Genomic DNA, 22,793 nt, shown 5'->3' with positions numbered 1-22,793 from the left:
CCTTCGATTAGAACAGTTTATAAGGGGTTTCAAAATTTTCGGAGTGGTTCCTCGAACATATCCGCATCCTCTACACCTCCCGCCGCCTTGAACCCCCTCATCCTCTGGTTGCTCCTCTCCTCTCCCATCCCCACCCCCTGCCACATCATCACTGTTGTGTCCCCCCTGCCCTCCATATCTACACCCTTCATCTCCTTTCCCAAGGTGGCTTCCATCAACTCCCCCTCCCAGATGGTGCCCTCTCTCCCTCCATTTATCCCTCCAATCGACTCTGATCCTCACTCCCCCTCCTTTCCTCTGTTCTTTTCCCGGGCTCCCTCCCCTCCCATCCTCTTTCTTCCCCACCTCCCTTCTCTTTGCCCCCTTCTCTCCCCCGAGTCCTTTTACATTTCCCTCCTCTGCCTCCTGTCATTCCCTCTCTCGTCTGCCCTTCTCCCCCTTTATTCGTCCTCTCCCTCCTTGGTTCCCCCCATTTTTCGTTTTTTTCCTTCCTCCCTCCTTGTTCTTCCCCCTCCTCTAGGTCTCCCCCCCCCCCCCCCATCTGCCTTTGGCTCGGGAGTGTCATCCTTGTGCCGCCACTTTCGTGCAGTGTTCTACTACAGTGAGTGTTTCTACAGTGCGTGTTTTACAGAGAGTCTTCCGTCTTGTGTTTTTTGGGAAGTGTTGCGAACGGCCATCATACTGTCGCTGCATGTGCCTTTTATCTCTTGCGAACAGAAACCTGACTGTCGCCGTGTTTTTTTTAATTGTGTGTGTACTATGTTATTTGTCTGATTCCTGTGTCTTTTATTAACGTTGCCAGCCCATTTTGCTTTCTGTTTTAACTTTCCGCATTTTTTCCGCCATTTTACACTTGACATCACCATTTTATCGCCTGTTTTTCTTGTTTCTTTTCTTCTTCCGTTTTTAAAATGAAAGTCTGTAGGCTGTAGAGCAGCGTACTAAGCTGCTGCCAGCCAGCCCCCTTTGGGGGGGAATTGAAAATCAATAAAGGAAAAAAAAATTCGGAGTGGCCATATGGGCACAAGTGATAATGAACGTTCTGGACACCTTGTGGAGATTATGACTCCAGAAATCATTGAAAAAATCCATGATACGATGATGGATGACAGAAGAATTAAGGTGCGTGAGATTGCTAGTGCTGTGTGCATCTTCAATGAATGGGTACATAACATTTTGCATAAATATTTGGACATGAGAAAGCTATCTGCGAGAAGGGTTCCACGATTACTCACCCTTGACGAAAAACGGAATCCTGTGAAATGTTGCAAGGATGGTTTGCAGCTCTTCAGAAAGAATCCGCAGGACTTTTAAGCGTCGTTTCGTCACTGTGGATGAAACATGGATACATTAGTATACTCCTGGGACCAAACAATAATCTAAACAATGGGTTACCAAGGGAGAATCTGCACCAAAAAAGGTGAAGACCATTCCTTTGGCCTGAAAGGTTATGGCGACTGTCTTTTGGGATTCGCGAGGGATAATCCTCATCGACTATCTGGAAAACGGTAAAATTATTACAGGTGCATATTACTCATCGTTATCGGACAGTTTGGAAACCGAGCTGCAAGAAAAACGTCGGCGATTGGGCCGCAAAAAAGTCCTTTTCCATCACGACAATACGCCAGCACACACCCCAGCAGTTGTAATCGCAAAATTGATGGAAATAGCATTCCAACTCGTTTCACATCCCCCCTAATCTCCAGATTTGGCTTCCTCAGACTACTATCTGTTCCCCAATTTGAAGAAATGGCTAGCGGGACAAAGATTTTAATCAAACGAGGAGGTGACTGGAGCAACTAATAGTTATTTTGCAGACTTGGACAATTCCTATTATTCGGAAAGGATCAACAAATTAGAACAGCGTTGGACGAAATGTATAAGTCTAAAAGGAGACTATGTCGAAAAATAAAAATGGTTTACCCCAAACACGTAAGTAGTTTTTATTTTTGCACGTACTTTTCAAATGCCCCTCCTATATGCTTGCTTCTAACGTGCTTATGATACGTTTTAATGAAATGAGGCTCTTTTCAGATTAATGTACTGCCTCTCCACATCCAAATCTCATAGCATTCACTGGAATTTAGGTAGTCCCAAAACATGAAGCTCATAAGATTGTCCTGAAATCCAAACCAGAAGGCTCAGTATGAGGGAGGGCTGGCTGTGATTTCCAAAACATGAATGCAGAGTTAGCTGCCACCATGCGGACAACGCCGTCGGCTCGCGAGCAGGGAGCGCAGTAAAACGTTTCGTAGTCACGAGCCCGACTGCCGCCGCGCATACAACCGAAGCCGTGGCTCCATGCCGCCGGAAACGGCAGTCTGTGCCAGACCCATGCAAGCCGTTCCACGGACCCGACTCCAGCGAAGCGCCTGTCCTATAGTTATCTAAGCAAACTAGCTGTGCAACGCGACCTGAGCTCTGTTTACATCGCAAATTTTATTCCACAGCAGGAATCTCAAAACAGTGTTTAAAACAGGATTTCATTCCCCTCACTTTTATGCTGCACTGTAGTTTCTTGTTTGAACATCTTAAAAGACGATCTATTACATGAGCACTGCTTACCACAAACAAATATAACATCAGGAGTACGCAGAGGAAATACGATAGAGCTATCAATGTTCCCACCTGTATTACAGAACTAAACGGTCAAAACGTTACACGGTCGCACTTGCAGGATGCTTGTGTAGCTGCTTCCAGAGCCTATTTGATTTTCAACATCTTGTATAAGTCTAGATACGGTTTAAAACTTTCAAGTGTCGTCACATTCAACTCACTGAGAGATATACAAGTGTATAAGGAACTGTGGGTACACATGACTTGAGGCAACGTAATTTTCGGTGCGATTTACGTAGTCTGTATTCACGTAGTATAATTGAGAATGCACTTGTCGACTTCCGACAAACTTTACCCACAATTTCAGACATTTTAAAAACTTAAATGATTGTTATTCCAGTCTTTGATCACAATACCAGTTCTTTAAACGATGACCTGTTTCAGTCCGTAATGACCATCCTCAGATCTACAATACACAAATACATACACCTAGCGAGCAGTGTGTCTTTCAACATAACACAGCAATACGTATCACAAAGGACTATCATACAACCACGGAAATGTACAGATAAAATGCGATAAAACGTACCTTTTTTTACACTATTTCCTAAAGTGATAAGGCCATAATGGCATCGTCAAAACATATAAATATAATCAGCACAGGATCGTAATAGATCTAAAATAAGGTGTAGAATAGACCACATCGTCCACACAGTCGTTATTGCAACTGGCTACTGAAGTACAGTAGCTACCAGAAATCTGTTTGCCTACATCCTCCCTAGATGTCGCTACTGTCGGCTTATATGTAGTCGTCATTTACGCAAAAATATAATCTGATAAAAACACACTAGGTAAAATACATGTAGCAGATTTTTAAAATTGATAGCTTGAAACTATTATAGAAACCAATTGTGATACATTAAAAAACGGATACAGTTACCCATACAAAATTATTAAAACGAAATATATGAAGAGATTAGGTCCGACACTTTTTATGGTGAATTTACGGTCAACAATTAATATGCGTTATACATTTCCTGTACTAACATACAAATTGCCTATGAAAGATAAAATGTTTGTATGACAGCTGAAAAAAAGGCAGATCAATGATCAGCGCCCTCTGTTGGGTCAGCCGCCAGGATGTTACGTAGGCGCGCACCGATCGTAAGAACTTAACCACTAGAGGGCTTTACATACATCGTGATATCTCTCCCACAAAAAGCGTTTAAACAACATATTAACAGTCAATAAATAACATTATATAGTCTGGCTATACATTCCATAGATAGGTAGGACATAATCAGTTACACGATTATCTCGAAAAATGTATGGAAGTAAGGCAAATGCCTACTTTTCTCGACGTAAATCATCAAGTAAGGCTTAAAAACTTTTTGTTGTCGATAGTCCCCTCCCCCTCCCCCCTCAGGACATAATCAGTTACAGGATTATCTCGAATAATGTATGGAAGTAAGGCAAATGCCTACTGTTCAAGACATAAATCATCAAGTAAGGCTTAAAAACTTTTTGCTGTCGATAGCCCCTCCCCCCCCCCCCCCCCCCCGCCCGACACACACACACACGTACTCATAAACAAAATTACAAAACGAAAAAAAAATTTCTCTTGCTACATATTCGCTGCTCATTCAGCGCTGGCATGACGTTTTAATGCATTAAGTCTTTACTACTAACTCTATTCACAACACATTTTGCAGGCAGTATGCACATGTATCCCTGAATGTACGTGTGATGATGACTGGGTGTTGTGTGACGTCCTTAGGTTAGTTAGGTTTAAGTAGTTCTAAGTTCTAGGGGACTGATGACCATAGATGTTAAGTCCCATAGTGCTCAGAGCCATTTGAACCTTTTTTTTTTTTTTTTTTGTACGTGTGAAATTATGTCAGCGTATGACACATAGGTCAAATGTTCACATAAGCGCTGAAATGCGCAAAACAACAGCTACTCATAAAATTCTTCAGCGAATCGGGGGTTGGGGAGGAGTTACTAACTGTATAGAAATTTTGGTTGACGGGGTGAGAAGCGATCTCACATCGTTTTTAGATGATTCTGCAGTGATAATGAAAAGGCACTCAGCATGTACTTGAGAAACATCCATAAACTATTTCCGCGTGTCGTATTGAAGGGCTGATTGTGAAATAAAATGCAAACCACTCAGCGAGTAACGAGTGGTATGCCGTGATAGTCGGCCACTTCTTTACACATCTATGAGGGTTAGTTGCTGTTGCTGTAGTCTTCAGTCCAAAGACTGGTTTTATGCTACTCTCCATTCTGCTCTATCATATGCAAGACTTTTCATCTCCGAATAACTGCTGCAACGTACACCCTTCTCCATCTGCTTCTGTATTCATCTCTTCTCCTCCCTATACGATTTTTACTCTCCACACTCCCTCCAATGCTGAAGTGGTGATCTGTTGATGTCTCAGAATGTGTCCTACCAACCGGTCCCTTCTCTTAGTCAAGCTGTGACACAGATCTATTCAGTACCTCCTCATTAGTTACGATATCTACCCATCTGATCTTCAGTATTCTTTTGTAGTACCACATTTCAAAAACTTCTATTCTCTTCTTGTTTCAACTGTTTATCTTCCACGTTTCACTTCCATACATGGCTACACTGCAGACAAATACTTTCAGAAAATACTTTCTAGCACCTAAGTCAATGTTCGATATTAACAAATTTCTCTTCTTCAGAAACGATATTTTTGCCATTGCCCGTCTTCATTTTGTATCCTCTCTATTTCGTCCATCGTCTGTTATTTTGCTGCCCAAATAGCAAAACGCATCCACTAATTTAATTATTTCATTTTCTAATCTAATTGCTTCAGCATCACCTGATTTAATTCGACCAAATTCGATTACACTTGTTTTACTTTTGTTGATGTTCATCATACATCGTCCTTTCAATGCTTCAGAATTTCTGTTATTCCCTCCCGTCAGTCAAACATGTCTCCGACCATTCGTACTGGTTCCCTTGTAAACAAAGTCAAAAAAAAAAAAAATGGCTCTGAGCACTATGGGACTCAACGTCTGAGGGCATCACACACATCCATGCCCGAGGCAGGATTCGAACCTGCGACCGTAGCGGTCTCGCGGTTCCAGACTGCAGCCCCTTTTTTTTAAAAAAAATCTCATTTTGTTCACTTTCGTTCGTTGTATCTGCTCGGGGCGGAGGTCGTAAGACATTGATAGATTAACTCAGTGTTTTTATTACAGAGGGCAGCTAACCGCGCCTAGAACCGCACGGCCACTTCGGCCGGCAAACAAAGTCAGCTGTTAGAGACTTCGGCTATAAAACACCCTGACGCGTAAAATAAGAAAAGTCACACCTGTTTCTAACTTCTAAAATGAATTAACGCCCTGTTTCTAAGAAATAATGGTAATAACAAGCCAAGAAAGATAATAATTACAGGAAAATTAGACTAATCACACATATGAATAAGATATTCGCAAGAATACTCGGCAGATGGCTGGGTCTGACGGAGCTACAATGTCACCGGCAAATCTCAGAGTTTTTATTTCTACTGTTTAACTTTAATTGGAAGTTGGAACATATTATAACATTGAAAAAGTAAACTTATGTAATTTTTATTCGTTAGCAATTACATGATGCTAGTCCTAGTACACACTGAATTTCCCGTATCACAGTAGCGACGCACACCATTTCAGCAAAAAAAAAAATTTTACAGCCCGTTGATGAAGTGGAAATCGGCTGCGACATTTTCCTTCGCTCTTCTAGCAATGTGCGACGGTGCTGCAGTATCTTTGTGTGTGAGGACTGTAGACATTAAAATGACTTGGGTACATTTGTTTTTTTCGAAGTGATAATTAAAACTAGATGACTAGTCCTTTTACATCCCTATGTGTAGAAGCGATATGAAACGGAACAAAGAGGGATGGTGAAAGATAGGCTGCATTCTATTGATAAAAGTCTTTATTTATGAGTACATGTATATGGATCGCTACAAGCTTTATGACAAGAAGCAGCTTTAACTGTAGCACATATTAAACTTTGTTTCTGTTCCAATACGAGAGTGGAACGTGAGGAGCACGACTGTGTTTATGTTTATGAACGATGTGATGTCAGTGTGTGTGTGTGTGTGTGTGTGTGTGTGCGTGCGTGCGTGCGCGTGCGTGCGTGCATCTGTGACAAGGAAGTGGGGGCTGTAGAGTGTTCTTAAATTGTACCCTAATAAATGGTTCTTGGAAATTTCTGTTTGCACTAGGTAATTCGCGTCTTTCTTTGAGTGCCTACCATCTGACATTCTTCAGAATTTCTGTTATTTCCTCCCGCCAGTCAAACACGCCTCGGACCACTCGTACTGGTTCCCTTGTAAACTAAGTCAGCTGTTAGTGACCTCGGCTATAAAATACCCTGGCGTGTCAAATAAGAAAAGTCACACCTGTTCAAAATGGTTCAAATGGCTCTGAGCACTATAGGACTTAACATCTGAGGTCATCAGTCCCCTAGACTATTTAAACATAACTAACCTAAGGACATCACACACATCGATGTCCGAGGCAGGATTCGAACTTGTGGCCGTAGCAGCAGCGCGGTTCTCGACTGAAGCGCCTAGAACCGCTCGGCCACATCGGCCGGCGTCACACCTGTTCCCAACTTGTAGAATGAATTAACTCCTTATTTCTAGAAAGAATGGTAACAACGAGCCATGAAATGTAGTAATTACAGAACAATTAGTCTGATCTCAAACGTGACGAAGATCATCCAAAGAATACTTAGCAGACGGCTGGAACACAAAATTGAAGAATTACTGGGAGAGGACCAATTTGGATTTAGAAAAGGAAAAGAAGTCCGAGACTCCATCGGCATGGTGAGAATTTTTCGGAGAGAGTTTGGATGTTAATGAGGAAGTTTGTGCTTGTTTTATAAATTGGCAGAAGTCTTTCGACAGAGCAAACTCGACGAAATCGATCTACAGCCTCAAGAAGGCGGGAATTAACTGAAGAGATCGAAGACTGATCCTCAACTTGTAATTGGGACAAAGAGTAAAGGTGCGACTGAACTACGAAGGAACAAACAGCGTGGAAATGGGAAGAGGACTCAGATCTGGATGTCGTCTATCGCTGAGTCTCTTCAACCCGTATAGAGAAAGGCTGACAAGAGAAGCTTCGAAAGGATGCCGAAACGTCAGGACAGGAGGACGACTCATCAACATCATCAAGTATGCAGATGACCGGATAGTGCTCCCCAAATATTAAAGACAGCTGCAATGCATGATGTACCGGTTGGTGGAAACTGGAACGAAATATGGCGTGGAAATCAACATCAAGGGTTAACTGTCGATAACTGAGAACTGGAAAACGTGAAGCAGTTCAAGTTCTTGGGAAGCTTGCTGGCAAAAGACGCTCATTGCACAAACGATTTTCGAACGAGAATCCCCATGACCAAAGCTGCATTCAAGAAGAGGACTCTGCTGACCAGCAAGCTGAGCTTGGCATAAGGAACAAACTGGTGAAGTGCTACATCTGGAGCAATGCACCGTACGAACCAGAGACATGTACTATGGAAAATGGAGACAAAAATACCTGTAAGGATTTGCACTGTGGTGCAGGAGAAGGACAGATGAGATGAAGTGGACAGATCGGGTGACGAACAATGGTGTACTGAGAAGAATAGGAGAGAAGAAAACTTATGAATACAATTCTTCAGAGAAATGCCAACTGGGTCGGAAACAGACACGATGGGCTCATACACAGCGTCATCGAAGGAAAGGTCAAAGGAACTACATGAGGAGGAAGAAGAGCTCAACATCTGGATGACATCAAAAATGGAACGAGATACAGAAGACTGAAGACAGAAGCTGTAGACAGAGAATACTGGCGTCAGAACTTCTGTGTGCGAATACAGGGACCGGCCACTACGCAGGATGCTGCATAATATAACAACTCACTTTATTTTTCATTGAGTTCACTTGTCAGTACTCTATTTTCTTCCCTTAAATCCTTTTATTTTTGTGTTGTGCATTTTCATACTCAAATAAAGCAGACGTTTATAATTTGTCGAAATGTAAAATGAACGATGGCTTGTCCGATGAAAGACAAAACCCTCAGACTGCAGTGTAACCGAAAGTAAACGAACAAATGAATAAATATTATGTGGTGTCACCGCCAGACACCACACTTGCTAGGTGGTAGCTTAAATCGGCCGCGGTCCATTTAGTACATGTCGGACCCGCGTGTCGCCACTGTGAGATCGCAGACCGAGCGCCACCACAAGGCAGGTCTCGAGATACGGGATAGCACTCGCCCCAGTTGTACGATGACTTTGCTAGCGACTACACTGACGAAGCCTTTCTCTCATTTGCCGAGAGACAGTTAGAATAGCCTTCAGCTAAGTCCATGACTACGACCTAGCAAGGCGCCATTAACCGTATCTGAAGATAGTCTTATTTGTATTATCAAGAGCAATGTACCACAAGGATCGAATAAAGTTAAGTATTCGAGGAGCTGCATACTTTTCTTATTAGCAGTCAATACTTATCCTGTTCCAGAATTCACGCCCGTCTGCGTTAGATAGCGTGCATTTCGGCCTCCTCTGTCTACAAGGTGTTGGCACATGTACCAACACATCATATTACACTTTCTTGCGGTAAATCAAATATTAATTCAGCCTGTAGACGTCCTGAAGAAACGAAAATTTTCTGTCCAGTCACAGAATTTGTTCATTATCACACAGGAACTATTTTCCTTTTTCGTGAATATGTGAAACCTCTTAGGAAAATGTGAACTATATTAAATTTTGAACTGGAGTTCTTAATCAATACAAAAGACTTAAGAGACAGTCTTAGAAGGTGTCTTAGATTATTTTCAGATGGTGCGTTTACCGTCCGGTAAAGTCATCTGAAGATCAAAACGAATTGCAAACTGATTTTGACACTACCAGTAAGGTCCAAAAATTTTCCGTGTGGGAAGGCATGCCGGTCCCCGGGCACGAATCCGCCCGTCGTGTTAGTGTCGAGGTCCGGTGAGCCGGCCAGTCTTGGATGGTTTTTAAGGCGATCTGCCTCGGCGAATGCGGTCTGGATCCCCTTATTCCGCTTCAGTTACACTGTGTCGGCGATTACTGCGCAAACACCATCTCCACGTCCGCGTACACCATAATTACTCAACCACACAAACATTGGCGGTACACTAGTCTGGTCTGAGCCGTTCCCGTGGGGAATTCACTGGGGGCTGAACCGCACAATAACCCTGGGTTCGGTGTGGGGTGGCGGTGGGGTGAGTGGACTGCTGTAGCCTGTTGTGGGGTTGTGAACCACTGAGGGCTACGGCGGGGACAAAGCCTCTCTGTCTTTTGCCGGCCGTTGTGGCCGAGCGGTTCTATGCGCTTCTGTCTGGAACCGCGCTGCTGCCACGGTCGCAGGTTCGAATCCTGCCTCGGGCATCGATGTGTGTGCTGTCCTTAGGCTAGTTATGTTTAAGTAGTTCTAAGTCTAGGGAACAGATGACCTCAGATGTTAAGTCCCATAGCACTCAGAGCCATTTGAACCATTTCTGAGCCTCTCTGTCTTTTCTCGGTCCCCAGTTCCATACAATACAATACAATACAATACAAGGTCCAAAAAATTGCAGTTGACCGTATACAATAAAAAGTGTGAAACCCTTCAGATGAGTACGAAGAAATTCCGTTAAATATCAGTTACTCGACTAATTACACAAATTCTAATGTCGTAGATTCAGCTAAATGTCTATGGATTACAGTTACGATCAAATTAAATGAGGACCATCACATAGAAAATGTTGTTGGTAAGGCGAACTAAAGGCTCCGATTTATTAACAAGTGCTTCGAAGGTGCAACAAATCTACTGACCAAGCTTAATAAAATACTCTTGTCCATCCTCTTCTTGAGTATTGCTACACGTCAGATCTTTACCTGATGGGAGTGTCGGAGGACGTCGAAAAATTTCAAAGAAAGATAGCTGGTTCGGTATTATCGCGAAAAACAGGAGGGAGCCATACCGATTTGATTTGCGAATTTCGGTGACAGTCACTAAAACGAAGGCGTATTTCATTGCGGCGAGATATTTTCACGAAACTTAGATCACCAGCGTTCTCCTGCAAATGCGAAAATAATTTGGCGTGTTTCCCTGTATAGAGAGAAATAATAATTGTAATAAAATCAAAGAATTCAGACCTCGCATGAATTCAGGTGTTCATTTTTCCGCACCTGCTATTCGAGAGTGAAACCGTCGTGAATAATTTGTTGATGTAAGTTTCATGTTACTGGCGCTTCATATTTGGGCATAGATTAAAATGTCTACCTTAACAGTCACGAAAAGTTTTAAAAAGGAATTGACCACTTTATTTCTCATCCGACTGGGATATAGCTGATACATTTTACTTATACATTTTACAAAGACTTCATCACTAGCACTACCAGCCGACAGTTAGCATAAGTGTCAATAAGACGTTATTATCACGGCTGGTCGAAAATAGCAGCGTGGAAAGTGAGCAGACTTCTACTTACAAACACGGACACGAAGCTATAGCACTTAACAGGTTACCTCATCTCCTGCGGACCGGTTGCTATTGGAAAACGTTTTGACAAACTGTTATAGCCACATTAAGTCATATTTTTTGAGCTGCGGCAGATTCCACGCTTGGAAACAAACACGCTTCTCTTTTATGATGAACCTTTCGAGAAAAACTACTTAGCCAAGCTCTTCAGTTATTTACTAGCCAGATCTAGCAGCTCGAAACGTGTGCTTATAGACTGTTATGGTGGTTCCAATTTATTGTTTCTTCAGGTCAGAATTAGGAAGTGTTGATATAAACATGTAACAAGAGTTGCTCTTTGTTTCAGAGTTGTGCCGCTGCTGTTAGCTAGGTTGCAGAGCACTGCAGTAATGTGTGCCGCCCGCATCTCGTGGTCGTGCGGTAGCGTTCTCGCTTCCCACTCCCGGGTTCCCGGGTTCGATTCCCGGCGGGGTCAGGGATTTTCTCTGCCTCGTGATGGCTGGGTGTTGTGTGCTGTCCTTAGGTTAGTTAGGTTTAATTAGTTCTAAGTTCTAGGCGACTGATGACCTCAGCAGTTGAGTCGCATAGTGCTCAGAGCCATTTGAACCATAATGTGTGCCTCTGACAGCAGTCTCAAGTACCGGCAATTGTAGTACAAACACTTCGCGAGACCACTTAGCGGTGGGGCCTCTCAGTGGTGCTAGCACTCTCGGAATGCAAACATCGGAGGCGCTAGCTTTAAAGACTTGCTTGCGCTTTCGTTAGCGGAGGTTCTCTCTCTGCGTCCTCAGATCTTAAGTTTAAGCCAGGGGCGGGCAGGAATCCTGCACGTGTGCGGTGCACTTGCACGCGTGCAGTTAACAGGTGTTCTGCGTGCACACAGGGGCAAGCTGGCCACCCGCTTATCTCCCCTCCCCACCATACCCTCTGTCCGCTCATTCCTCTGCAATGCGTTTTGTTTCCTAGCTTGCTTTATTGAATGTAGGAATAAGATTAGTAGTAGTAGTGCTTCAAAGATATCGTGTTTTGAAAGAGTACCTATTACCTACGATACGTTTTATTTAATTATCACAGGTGGAGTGGAACAAAATTTCTACATGCAGACAAACGCAAGCAGTTACTTAAATTTTCATCACTGATGTTTGCTCTTAACTGACACTTACTAATTCAGCAAATGGTTTTCCAGCTCTCGCTATATTAAGCTCGTACCGCTGGGCTATTATTGTTGTGGTCCTGAAATATTGAAAACGGTGCTCCATAAAATGTTAAATCAGTTACATGAGAGACATGACGAAAGGAAGTCGCAGATCTCTCGTGACCACAGCAACCACGACAGATTCATCTAGTATCGTCAGATCGCTCTTCTTAAGCTCAGTCAATTTCCCCACCCGCTCAGAATCCGACAATAAATTTTACTCGTCCTTGTGAAATTTGTTATATTGGCCTTCAATACTAAACTTCCGCTGACCAGAGAGAATACTGCCACATATTAAACATTTTGAATTTTCACGTTTTTGCACAAAGAAAAAATAATTCTCCCATTACTTTTTAAAAGATAGCAAATCTCCACTTCTCCGTTTCCTTGTTTCACTCTGCATTTTCCGGTTCTTGAAATACAACGTTGACTACGTAGTGGTCGCTACGCATCAACTTCCGCAGCTTAGCCTGGTACTACACTGCCGCAACCTGCCGGCTGTCGCCACTGCGCCAGTCGACGATTGCACGCGAGCAGCACACGTGCAGCGCTGTGCGCTCATGAGCCGCGTGCAACGTTTGCCCGCTCCTGGTTTAAGCTGACACATCACTGTCGAGGAGAAGTCGCGATGACACAGAATCACTGTGACCCTCATCGTTCATATTCCATGATCGTGACAAAACAAGGATCTTCCCTAAACGCACTATGTTAGACTTACGTCTTTATCAGACACGTGAAGAATCCCCTCATCAGACTTATTGCCAATGAAATCAGAAAATAGTGGGTCTCAAGAAGCTTGAAGAGTGTCTCAGAGGACGAAACTGAAAGTCTCCGATAGATGTTGAAGTTGTCAGTGCCAGAATGGGACTGTCAGAAGGACTACAAGTGATTAATGTTTCAAAATGTTTTCAAATGTGTGTGAATTCCTAAGGGGCCAAACTGCTGACATCATCGTCCCTAGACTTACACACTACTTAAACTAACTTAATATAAGCTATACTAAAAGCAACACACACCCACGCCCGAGGGAGGACTCGAACCTCCAGCGGGAGGGGCACCGAAATCCGTGAAATTGCGCCTCTAACCGAGCGGTCACTCCGCGCGGCAATTAATGTTTCTTTGCAGCATCACGTCTTCTATTAAATAAATAATTCAGTATTATGGTAATGTTGTATAATTACCTTGTTATTTGCGTGTGTATGTATGTGTGTTCCAAGGTAAATAATTAATGGACTGCTCTTAGTAAGCCTCCTCCTTCCCTTGAACGTTGTTCTGCTTTAAATGGACATCCTTCTAGAAAATTTTTTGCCTAAGGCATATGTGACCCATTCACATGGAGTAACATACTTTCTACACCTTCACCAAACTTCTGCCTGGTTTACTGCGGCCCCCAAGAGTTCCTCTACAGCGCAAATCTTTTCATCTCAGAGTAGGAATTGCACCTTGTATCCTCAGTTATCTGTTGGACGTATTATAATCTCTGTCTTTCCCTAGTGTTTCTACCCTCTAGAGCTCCTTCTAGTACCATAGTTGCTATTTCATGATGCCTTCACACATGTCCTAACATCCTCTCCCTTCTTCTACGCAATCTTTCCCTTATGTTCCTTACTTCTCCGATCCTGAAAAGAACCTCCTCATTCCTCACCTTATCAGTCTACTTCATTTTCAACATTCTTCTGCAGCGCCACATGTCAAATGCTTAGATTCTCTTCTATTCCGGTTTTTCCACACACACATCTTTCACTATCATACAATGCTGTGCTCCAAACGCATATTCTCAGAAATTTCTTCCTCGAATTAATGCCTGTGTCTGAAGGCAGCAGACTTTTGGCCAGAAATGCCCTCTTTTCCTGTGCCAGTCTGCTTTTTATGTCCACCCTGATTCGTCTGTCATGGGTTATTTTGTTTCCAAGGTAGAATAATTCATTACCTTTGCCTACTTCGTGATTACCAATCTCGACGTTCATTTTCTCGCTACTTCTGGTACTTCTCATAACTTCTGTCTCCTTCCGGTTTACTCTCAATGCATACACTGTAATCACTTCACTGCTCATTGCATTTAACAGATCCTGCAATTCTTCTTCACTTTCACTGACGATAGCAACGTCATCAGTGGACCTTATCATTGATCTCCTTTCACTCTCAATTTTAATCCCACTCTTAAACTTTTCTTTCATTTCTGTCATTGCTTCTTCGATGCATAGATTGAACAATAGAGGCGAAAGACTACATTCCTGTTTAACACCTTTACTAATCCGAGCAGCTTCATTCTGGATCTTTCCTAAAGACAAACTGATCGTTATCTGATATCTTCAATTTTCTTCTACTGTACATTATTCTTACCAGCAGCTTGCATGCATCTGCTGTGAAGGTGCTTGAGCGAGAGTTCTGGCACTTATCTCCTCTTTTTATCTTCGTAGCATGTTGCAAGTCTGATAGATTCTACATTTGAACTTTAACAGTTCTTTGGTTGCTATTTCTCCCCAATCACTTTAAAAATTCCGATGGGATGTTACGCATCCCTTCTGCCTTATTTGATCTCAAGTCTTACAAAGATATTCCAAATTTTCACTGCAATTTGGAACCCTTACGTCTTCTATGCTGCACTTAGTAACGACATAATGAAAAAAGGAAATCATAGTCTTCTTAATGAACATTGTGGGACAAAATAATTCATCGTTAGCCGAAAGTTTAGTTTAATCTGACAGTCTTTTTTTTCTTTTAAGAAAAATCGCTTTGCTTCTAAGGTAATAGAAGTCTCTTAAACCTCATGAGCACAAATCTAATTTAAATAACCACGTATCATTTCGATGTGAATTTGATATGCAACAGCTGCTTTCAATATCGACAACATTTGTGGACAGTAATTGGACGTTCCATATTCAGGTTTTCTTTCCCTTCCATGTTAGGAATTGGCTATGCAAACTAGTGAATAGGAAATGAATCGGCTACACGAGTAGAGCATTCTTCACATAATAAAACTTCTGCTCAAAATGTAATTTGTAAAGACGAACCACGCTGCCAACAATTACAGACAAAACCGCAAACGTTCTGTAGCTAAAACGACACTAACCTAAAAAGGCACCGATGTAAATCCTTTGTAAAAGTGACTGTGAAACCTTTTTCCTCTATATGTACTACATACAATATTACTACAAGAGGAGCGAGTGTATTTGAGCCGAATTCGGAAACAAAAAACATAGAGAGAGAAGGGGGGGGGGAGGGAAGGAGAGAGAGAGGGATTGGGGGGGGGGGCTTAGCTTGGGAGGGGCAGAGGTAGGATCAGAAGAGCAGACTCAGTGCAAAGAGATATTCGGAGAAAATGAACGGAGCGCCACTGCGCGGGTTTAAACTGAGAGCGCTAAGCTATGCTGTGTATACGAAGAAGCTATGCTGATGTTTATTTACTTTTCTGTGAGGAGGTTCTCGCAGGATCGCGTCAGAGGGATCTGAGTGTGCCAAGTGTGTCAGCGAATCGTGAAACAGCTCATCGCTGGCTCATTTCGATCTGGCGGAATGCCCAAGTCCGGCGCATGAAGGCGTACTCTGTTCTGATTCGCTACTATGCTCGCATACCTGCTACATAGTTGCACCGGTCTGTCTGCAATCAATTTCAAAAGTTTACTGGCTAGGAGTTTATAGATACCAGAGGCACCATAATTTGCGGTTAGAATCACCTTATTTGTGCAGAAGTGTACTCATACAATACATGTGTTGGTTATCGAGAACAATAGGATCACAAAAGATGCCTTTACAACGAGATGGTACGACAAACATAAATATACCAGAGAAGTATAGATCAGACCGAGCTCTTGATAGTACAAGCACGGAATTCCAGTTCTGCAGTATAAGCGAGTCCCCGTGGCCCTGGTATCGAACGTCAATTGATTTGATTTGTTTTACCACAAGTACTTACGTATTAAGTGTCCAGTTTATCGGTATCTTCCCCATCATCTTGTAACTCATTTCCATATGCCTCCATGTTCTTCTTGACACATTTTTGGGCATATCCGATGCTACAGTGCGAAAAATGTCCTCAACCGCATTGCATAATTCTTCTCTTAGCAAAACGACGTGACGTAATTTGTCCGCATAATGAGTTGTCAAGTGTCGTGAAGTCAGGACTTCTTGGTGGCCATTTCAAGGGGGCTGGTATTGCTGGTCAACTACGACCAATCCACCGTCCTGGAAACTGTTCGTTTAGTAACTCTAACACTGCAAGTGCGTACTGAGGAGGCCCTCCTTCTTGCTGCAACCTGAAGCATTCTTCATGTTTGTATCATGTGTAAATAATTTTTCGCCATTCACATTCCCTAAAAAAAAAAAAAAAGATCGATAAAAGCAGATGTTGTGATGTCACCACGGCTCATATAATTTCATGTAGCGGGTTCCTTTCTAACTTGACTGTGCAGCGTGGACCGAGCGAGGTGGCGCAGTGGTTAGCACACTCGACTCGCATTCGGGAGGACGACGGTTCAATCCCGCATCCGGCCATCCTGATTTAGGTTTTCCTTGATATCCCTAAATCGCTCCAGGCAACTGCCGGGGTGGTTCCTTTGACAGGGCACGGCCGACTTCCTTCCCCATCCTTCCGTATTCCGATGAGACCGATGTCCTCGCTGTTTGGTCCCTTCCCCCGAAAAACAACCCAACCCTCACTAACGTCCATCGTGGATTCTCTTTGTCCCAGACGACAACAGTTGTAGCAGCTGAGCTGCGGTAAATGTCACATTCATCTGAAACCAAAACCCTGCCACGGTTAACTGCATTAGGGGATTTGGTTAAAAAGCACAGCGTGTTAAAACGCACTCGTTGCGGTCTGTATCCGATAACTCATTTACGAACGTCAGTCGAAAAGATCTGATCTTAAAGTCACTTTTCATGTGATCTCGTAATGTTGTCCTCGGTGTACGGAGTTCTGAAGCATGTTCACATATCGGCTTCATAGAAGACTGTTCAATTAAAGCAGAGATCCCGGCAAATGTTTCTTCTCGTGACGTCTTCCTTCCGCTCTGTCAAAAGCAAAAGCATGTCTTTTCCAGTGCAAAACTATTGCCTTTCGCGGCGGAGCCTTATTAAATCTTCCCTGGAATGCTCTCATAATCTGTCTCATTGACTTCCCCGTCGGTGTGGCCGAGCGGTACTGGTGACCTCAGACGTTAAGTCCCATAGTGCTCAGAGCCATTTGAACCATTTTTGACTTCCCTGTATGCTGTAGTTCGTGCACCCACACACCTGTCACTAAGCGCTCCTCATTAGTGTGACTACGACCTCTCGCATCTGCCATGGCTACAAATTAAAACCCGACTGCGACTGTCAAAACATGTAAACATGAATTCCAACGATGGATTCCAACAACTGATAAGACGTAACATAGCTACCAACCTGCATAACATCATTTGATACTAAACAGGGGTTACAGCTTTATGGGGACTTAACGACCACTCTGTACATCCACTTCTACATGTATGCTCTTGTTGCCACAGTACAGTGAATGGTAGAAGGTACATATTTCCGGTGTCACCTATTTTCTTTCCTATTTTACTGGCGTATGAAAATGTAAATTAATGTCTGTCTGCATGCCTCTGTTCGTGCCTCAATTTCCCTTATGTTATTCTCATTATATCCACGTGAGATGTCTGTTGGTGGTAGCACAATGATCGCACTGTCTTCTCCGAATATAGGTTCTCTAAGTTCAACCAACAGGGTTTGCCAAAATTATTTCACCTTTCTTTTAAGGACCCATTTATGTCTTCTGGGCACTTATATCACATTTTCATATGGGCTATACCGACCTGTTACGAATCCACTCGATACACCTATTTCATGAGGACTCCAGACAAACGGGAATACTACTCTAGAATACCCGGCGAACAGTCTTAGAGTGCTGTTGATCATATCTGATAAACGGTTTATTTTTATTACAAACAAAAGATGTCCACTTCCGCTCCTTGGGGGCACATTTGATGTAACTATCGCTTCTGTGCAATATCTACCGTCCAGTAAAACATATTGGGTTCAATTAGCCAAATATATCGCGAAGCGATTACTTGTCTGCAAAAATACCCCTGTGAACCTATCTTTGTTAGTATCGGACGACGAGTCACAGTGTACAGAAAACAGAATCTACCTAGTCTCTTGCATCTATTGCTTGCAAGACATAATACATGAGTAAAGTAATCTGTGTTTCAGACGAGTAAATTTTATTAATTTTTACTTTACTAATCCGTACTAACTCTCTGAGAGAGTAACGTCACAGACCAAGATACACAGTGGTGACACTCCTGCTCATCCTCGTTGAACAATGTACAGCACCGCTCCAGCCAACGCTTGATATGATACCGGATGAGAGCGAATAATATCGTTTATATTCATTTTAACATAGTTTATACAAAAGGGGGATTTTGTATTGCTATAAAAATCGGCAGTAACTGAAAACGTAGAACACTTTTTCCGTTTCTTTAGTTTCCAAAGGATTATGGGAAGTATGAATCGCTAAATTACAGGACAGTTTATTTACAACTCTCCAGCGACCTATAACTATCTACCAATTAATTTCGTTTTCCTTTAAGGAATAAAAATGGCTAGTAAACAACAGAAAATATTACTCTTGCAGAAAGATATCGCATGCCTACCCGAATACGTGAAATATTTTTCTCTATTCTTCCACCCAAGTCATTGAATGTGGGACATAGGCAACATTAATGGAATGCGATACCTATGTTATTCAACACAATGCAAAGCAGTAAGCCACCACATCTGTAGCTGGAGCGAAAACCACAAATGCATTACAGTGAGACATCAAATTCTGCAATTGTGGCTACCTTTAGGGCACAAAAGTCAAGAATCTTCAACGCAGTTATCATTTGAAAAAGTAATTACAATTACAAACATATTCTTGCATTACAAAGTCGAGTGAAGTGTAAGAATGCACGAATCATTAGATTTCATGCAAAACTGTTGCGTCTCAAGAAAAGTGCCTATCGTAATATCAACAGACAGCATCAGAAATGTGTGCTTGTCATGGGTGATATACCGTGCTTGTATTCTTCTGATTTCAGCGAAGTAAGCCATGAGAAAAAGACTGAATAATCAACGGAAGTGTAAGGTTCCACGAGTCGGGGTATCGAATGTCAGGAGCTTGAATGTGCTGGGGAAACTAGAAAATCTGAAAAGGCTCAATCAAGATATAGTAGGGGTCATTGAAGTGAAGTGGAAAGAAGACAAGGATATCTTGTCAGATTGAGTGTAGGGTAATATCAACAGCAGCAGAAAATAGTAGAATTCGTTATGAATAGGAAGGTAGGGGGGAAAGTTGGTTCAAATGGCTCTGAGCACTATGGGACTTAACTTCTGAGGTCATCAGTCCCCTAGAACTCAGAACTACTTAAACCTAACTAACCTAAGGACATCACACACATCCATGCCCGAGACAGGATTCGAACCTGCGACCGTAGCGGTTGCGCGGTTCCAGACTGGAGCGCCTAGAACCACTCGGTCACTTCGGCCGGCGGGGGGAGAGTGTGTTACTGTGAACAATTCAGTGATAGGGTTGTTCTTATCAGCATCGACATCAAACCAACGTCGACAACGATAGTTCAGGTATACATGCCGACGTCGCAAACTGAATATGAAGAGATAAGGAACGTGTATAAGGATATTGAAAGGGTAATACGGTATGTAAATGGATATGAAAGTCTAATAATCATGGGAGACTGGAATACAGTTGCAGCGGAAGGTGTAGAAGAGAAGGTGAGAGGAGAATATGGGCTTGGGACAAGGAATGAGAGAACAGAAAAGCTAACTGAGTTAAGCCGCAAGTTTCAGCTAGTAATGGCGAATACTCCATTCAATAATCACAAGAGGAGGAGGTACACTTGGAAAAAGCCAGGTGATACGGGAAGATTTCAGTGAGAGTACACCATGGTTAGACATGGATTCCTGAATCAGATACTGGATTGTAAGGTGTACTCAGGAGCAGACATAGGCTCAGACCACAATAAAGTAGTGATGAAGAGTAGGCTGAAGTTAAAGACATTAGCCAGTACGAATGAGTATGCAAAGAAGTGGAATACGGAAGTACTAAGGAATGACGAGATACTGTTGAATTTCCCTATGGCTATAGGCACAGCAACGAGGAATAGCCCAGTAGTCAGTACAGTTGAAGACGAATGAACATCTCTAAAAAGGAAAGGAAAACATAGGTACAAAGAAGGTAACTGCGAAGAAACGACCGTTCAGGAACCCTTTGATTTAAATATTCGCGGTCTTCTAGATGCCAGCGTGGCGGTGTCTCATCTTGATGGAAAATGAAGTCGTCAAATCAGCCTCCTACTGTGAGAAAAGAAAGTTCTCAAGGATATCGGGATATGCGCTTCCTGTAACAGTCTTCTCGGCAAAGAAAAATGGACCATGGAACTACACGAAACAAATTAAATTTTGGAGTGTTCCTCTCGTGTTGTACAACTTCATGTGGTTGTTCCGTATCCCATATTGTCACGTTATGATGGTTCACCTTTCATTTAAATGGAACGTTGCCTTATCACTAAGCACTAAGCGTTGAAGAAAATTGTCATCGTCCATCTTCCTAAGAACGAAATTACAGAACTCCACAAGTTGTTGTTTGTCACCCTCACGGAGAGCTTGCATTAGATAATTTTGATACGGTTTCATGTGTAAACGTCGATGCAACACACGACAGACGGACGTCCGGGGTCGTGTTGAGCTGTCGAGCTGCACGGCGAACGGGTTTCTGTGGATTCCTTGTGAAACTATGGCGTCTGTGTCAGACGCTCGTGGACGGCCTCGCGACTTGCCTTTACACAAACAACCTGTTTCTGGGAATTGTTCGTGCCATTGTGTAATGCTCTGCGCTGTAGGAGGATCCACACCATACCTGGTACGAAAGGCACGTCGAATTGTTATTAATGATCCCGCACTGCGCAAGATGTAGAACACTAAACGCTTTCCGTTGTCCCGACACCATTTTTGCTAGAACTGAAGTGGGGACACACTGCTGCTACCTAGCGGGAGCCATATAAAACTCGAGAGTTTGCTCTTTCCAACAGTACGTTGTTCACGCACGTATCTCAAATAACATAACAGTTAAGATTTTTTTTTTTAATCGGATGACTCTTTTTTGATACACCCTGTATTATTAATGCCTTGTTCACGTTTTCGAAGTTGTTTTTCAATACCAAGGATGTCTACAACATTATCTCTTATTCGCGGGTCGGTACGGCAGTGAATACATTTCTAATTTTGAAATTATATTCTCCGTTAAGTAGGAATACATGTGGACGGTTCATTGCCGAGAGTTCTTCGTACAAATATCAGTCGCTCTGGTTTTATTTCCATTTCTGAGCACAGTGACGGAAAAACAAACGTCTACTGAAAAAATGGTTCAAATGGCTCTGAGCACTATGGGACTTAACATCTGAGGTCATCAGTCCCCTAGAACTTTGAACTACTTAAACCTAACTAACCTAAGGACATCAAAACGCATCCATGCCCGAGGCAGGATTCGAACCTGCGCTCGTAGCGGACGCGCAGCTCCAGACTGAAGCACCTAGAACCGCTCGGTCACAGCGGCCGGCAAACGTCTACTGATGAAATGAGAAGAAAACGCAATAGAACCGCATATCGAGCAGTTTTCTGAGAGCATTGCAAATACTGTCGAGCCCGACAGCGTTGTTAAGGGGTAGTAGTCCCGCTGCCAACATCTACCTGCTGCCGGAGCGCCGTGTTGCGGCTTACCGGTGGGAACTCGCGGTCGCGGTCGCTCACGACAAGCACCCTGTTAGTGCGAGTGCTTGTTCGGCCGAAGCGTCGTCGTAGCGTAGACGAGCGACTTTGCTCGCACGCTCTGTGGGCGCCTGCATCCACTTAGGAGCGTCAGCGTCGAAAAATAAACGGACGCGCCCCGCGCTCGTACCCGCGCCGTGCCCATCGGAGCGGCAAACGAGGCGCCGGCAGCTCTGAGGCGCTCGGCGGGGCGCAGACTCTGTCGTCGCCGTCACCGCCGCCGCCTGGTATGCGGGCGCACCTGCTGCCCACTAAGCACCCCACATCAGCTGCGGGCAATTTCGGCAGCGCATGACGCGCCCCACAGCACTTCTGTCCGTGGGTGCGCTGCTGCGAATGCGATTCTACAGCATGTAAAGTTTGTAGCTGCTTTCAGCATTGCAACGTTTATATCTACATCTAAATCTACATTTATAGTCCGCAAGCCACCCAACGGTGTGTGGCGGAGGGCACTTTACGTGCCACTGTCATTACCTCCCTTTTCTGTTCGAGTCGCGTATGGTTCGCGGGAAGAACGACTGTCTGAAAGCCTCCGTGCGCGCTCGAATCTCTCTAATTTTACATTCGTCATCTCCTCGGGAGGTATAAGTAAGGGGAAGCAATATATTCGATACCTCATCCAGAAACGCACCCTCTCGAAACCTGGCGAGCAAGCTACACCGCGATGCAGAGCGCCTCTCCTGCAGAGTCTGCCACTTGAGTCTGCTAAACATCTCCGTAACGCTATCACGGTTACCAAATAACC

This window comes from Schistocerca serialis, chromosome 6, assembly GCF_023864345.2.
Source record: "Schistocerca serialis cubense isolate TAMUIC-IGC-003099 chromosome 6, iqSchSeri2.2, whole genome shotgun sequence".
NCBI classification, from domain to species: domain Eukaryota; kingdom Metazoa; phylum Arthropoda; class Insecta; order Orthoptera; family Acrididae; genus Schistocerca; species Schistocerca serialis.
Note: the sequence above shows the minus strand (reverse complement) of the source record.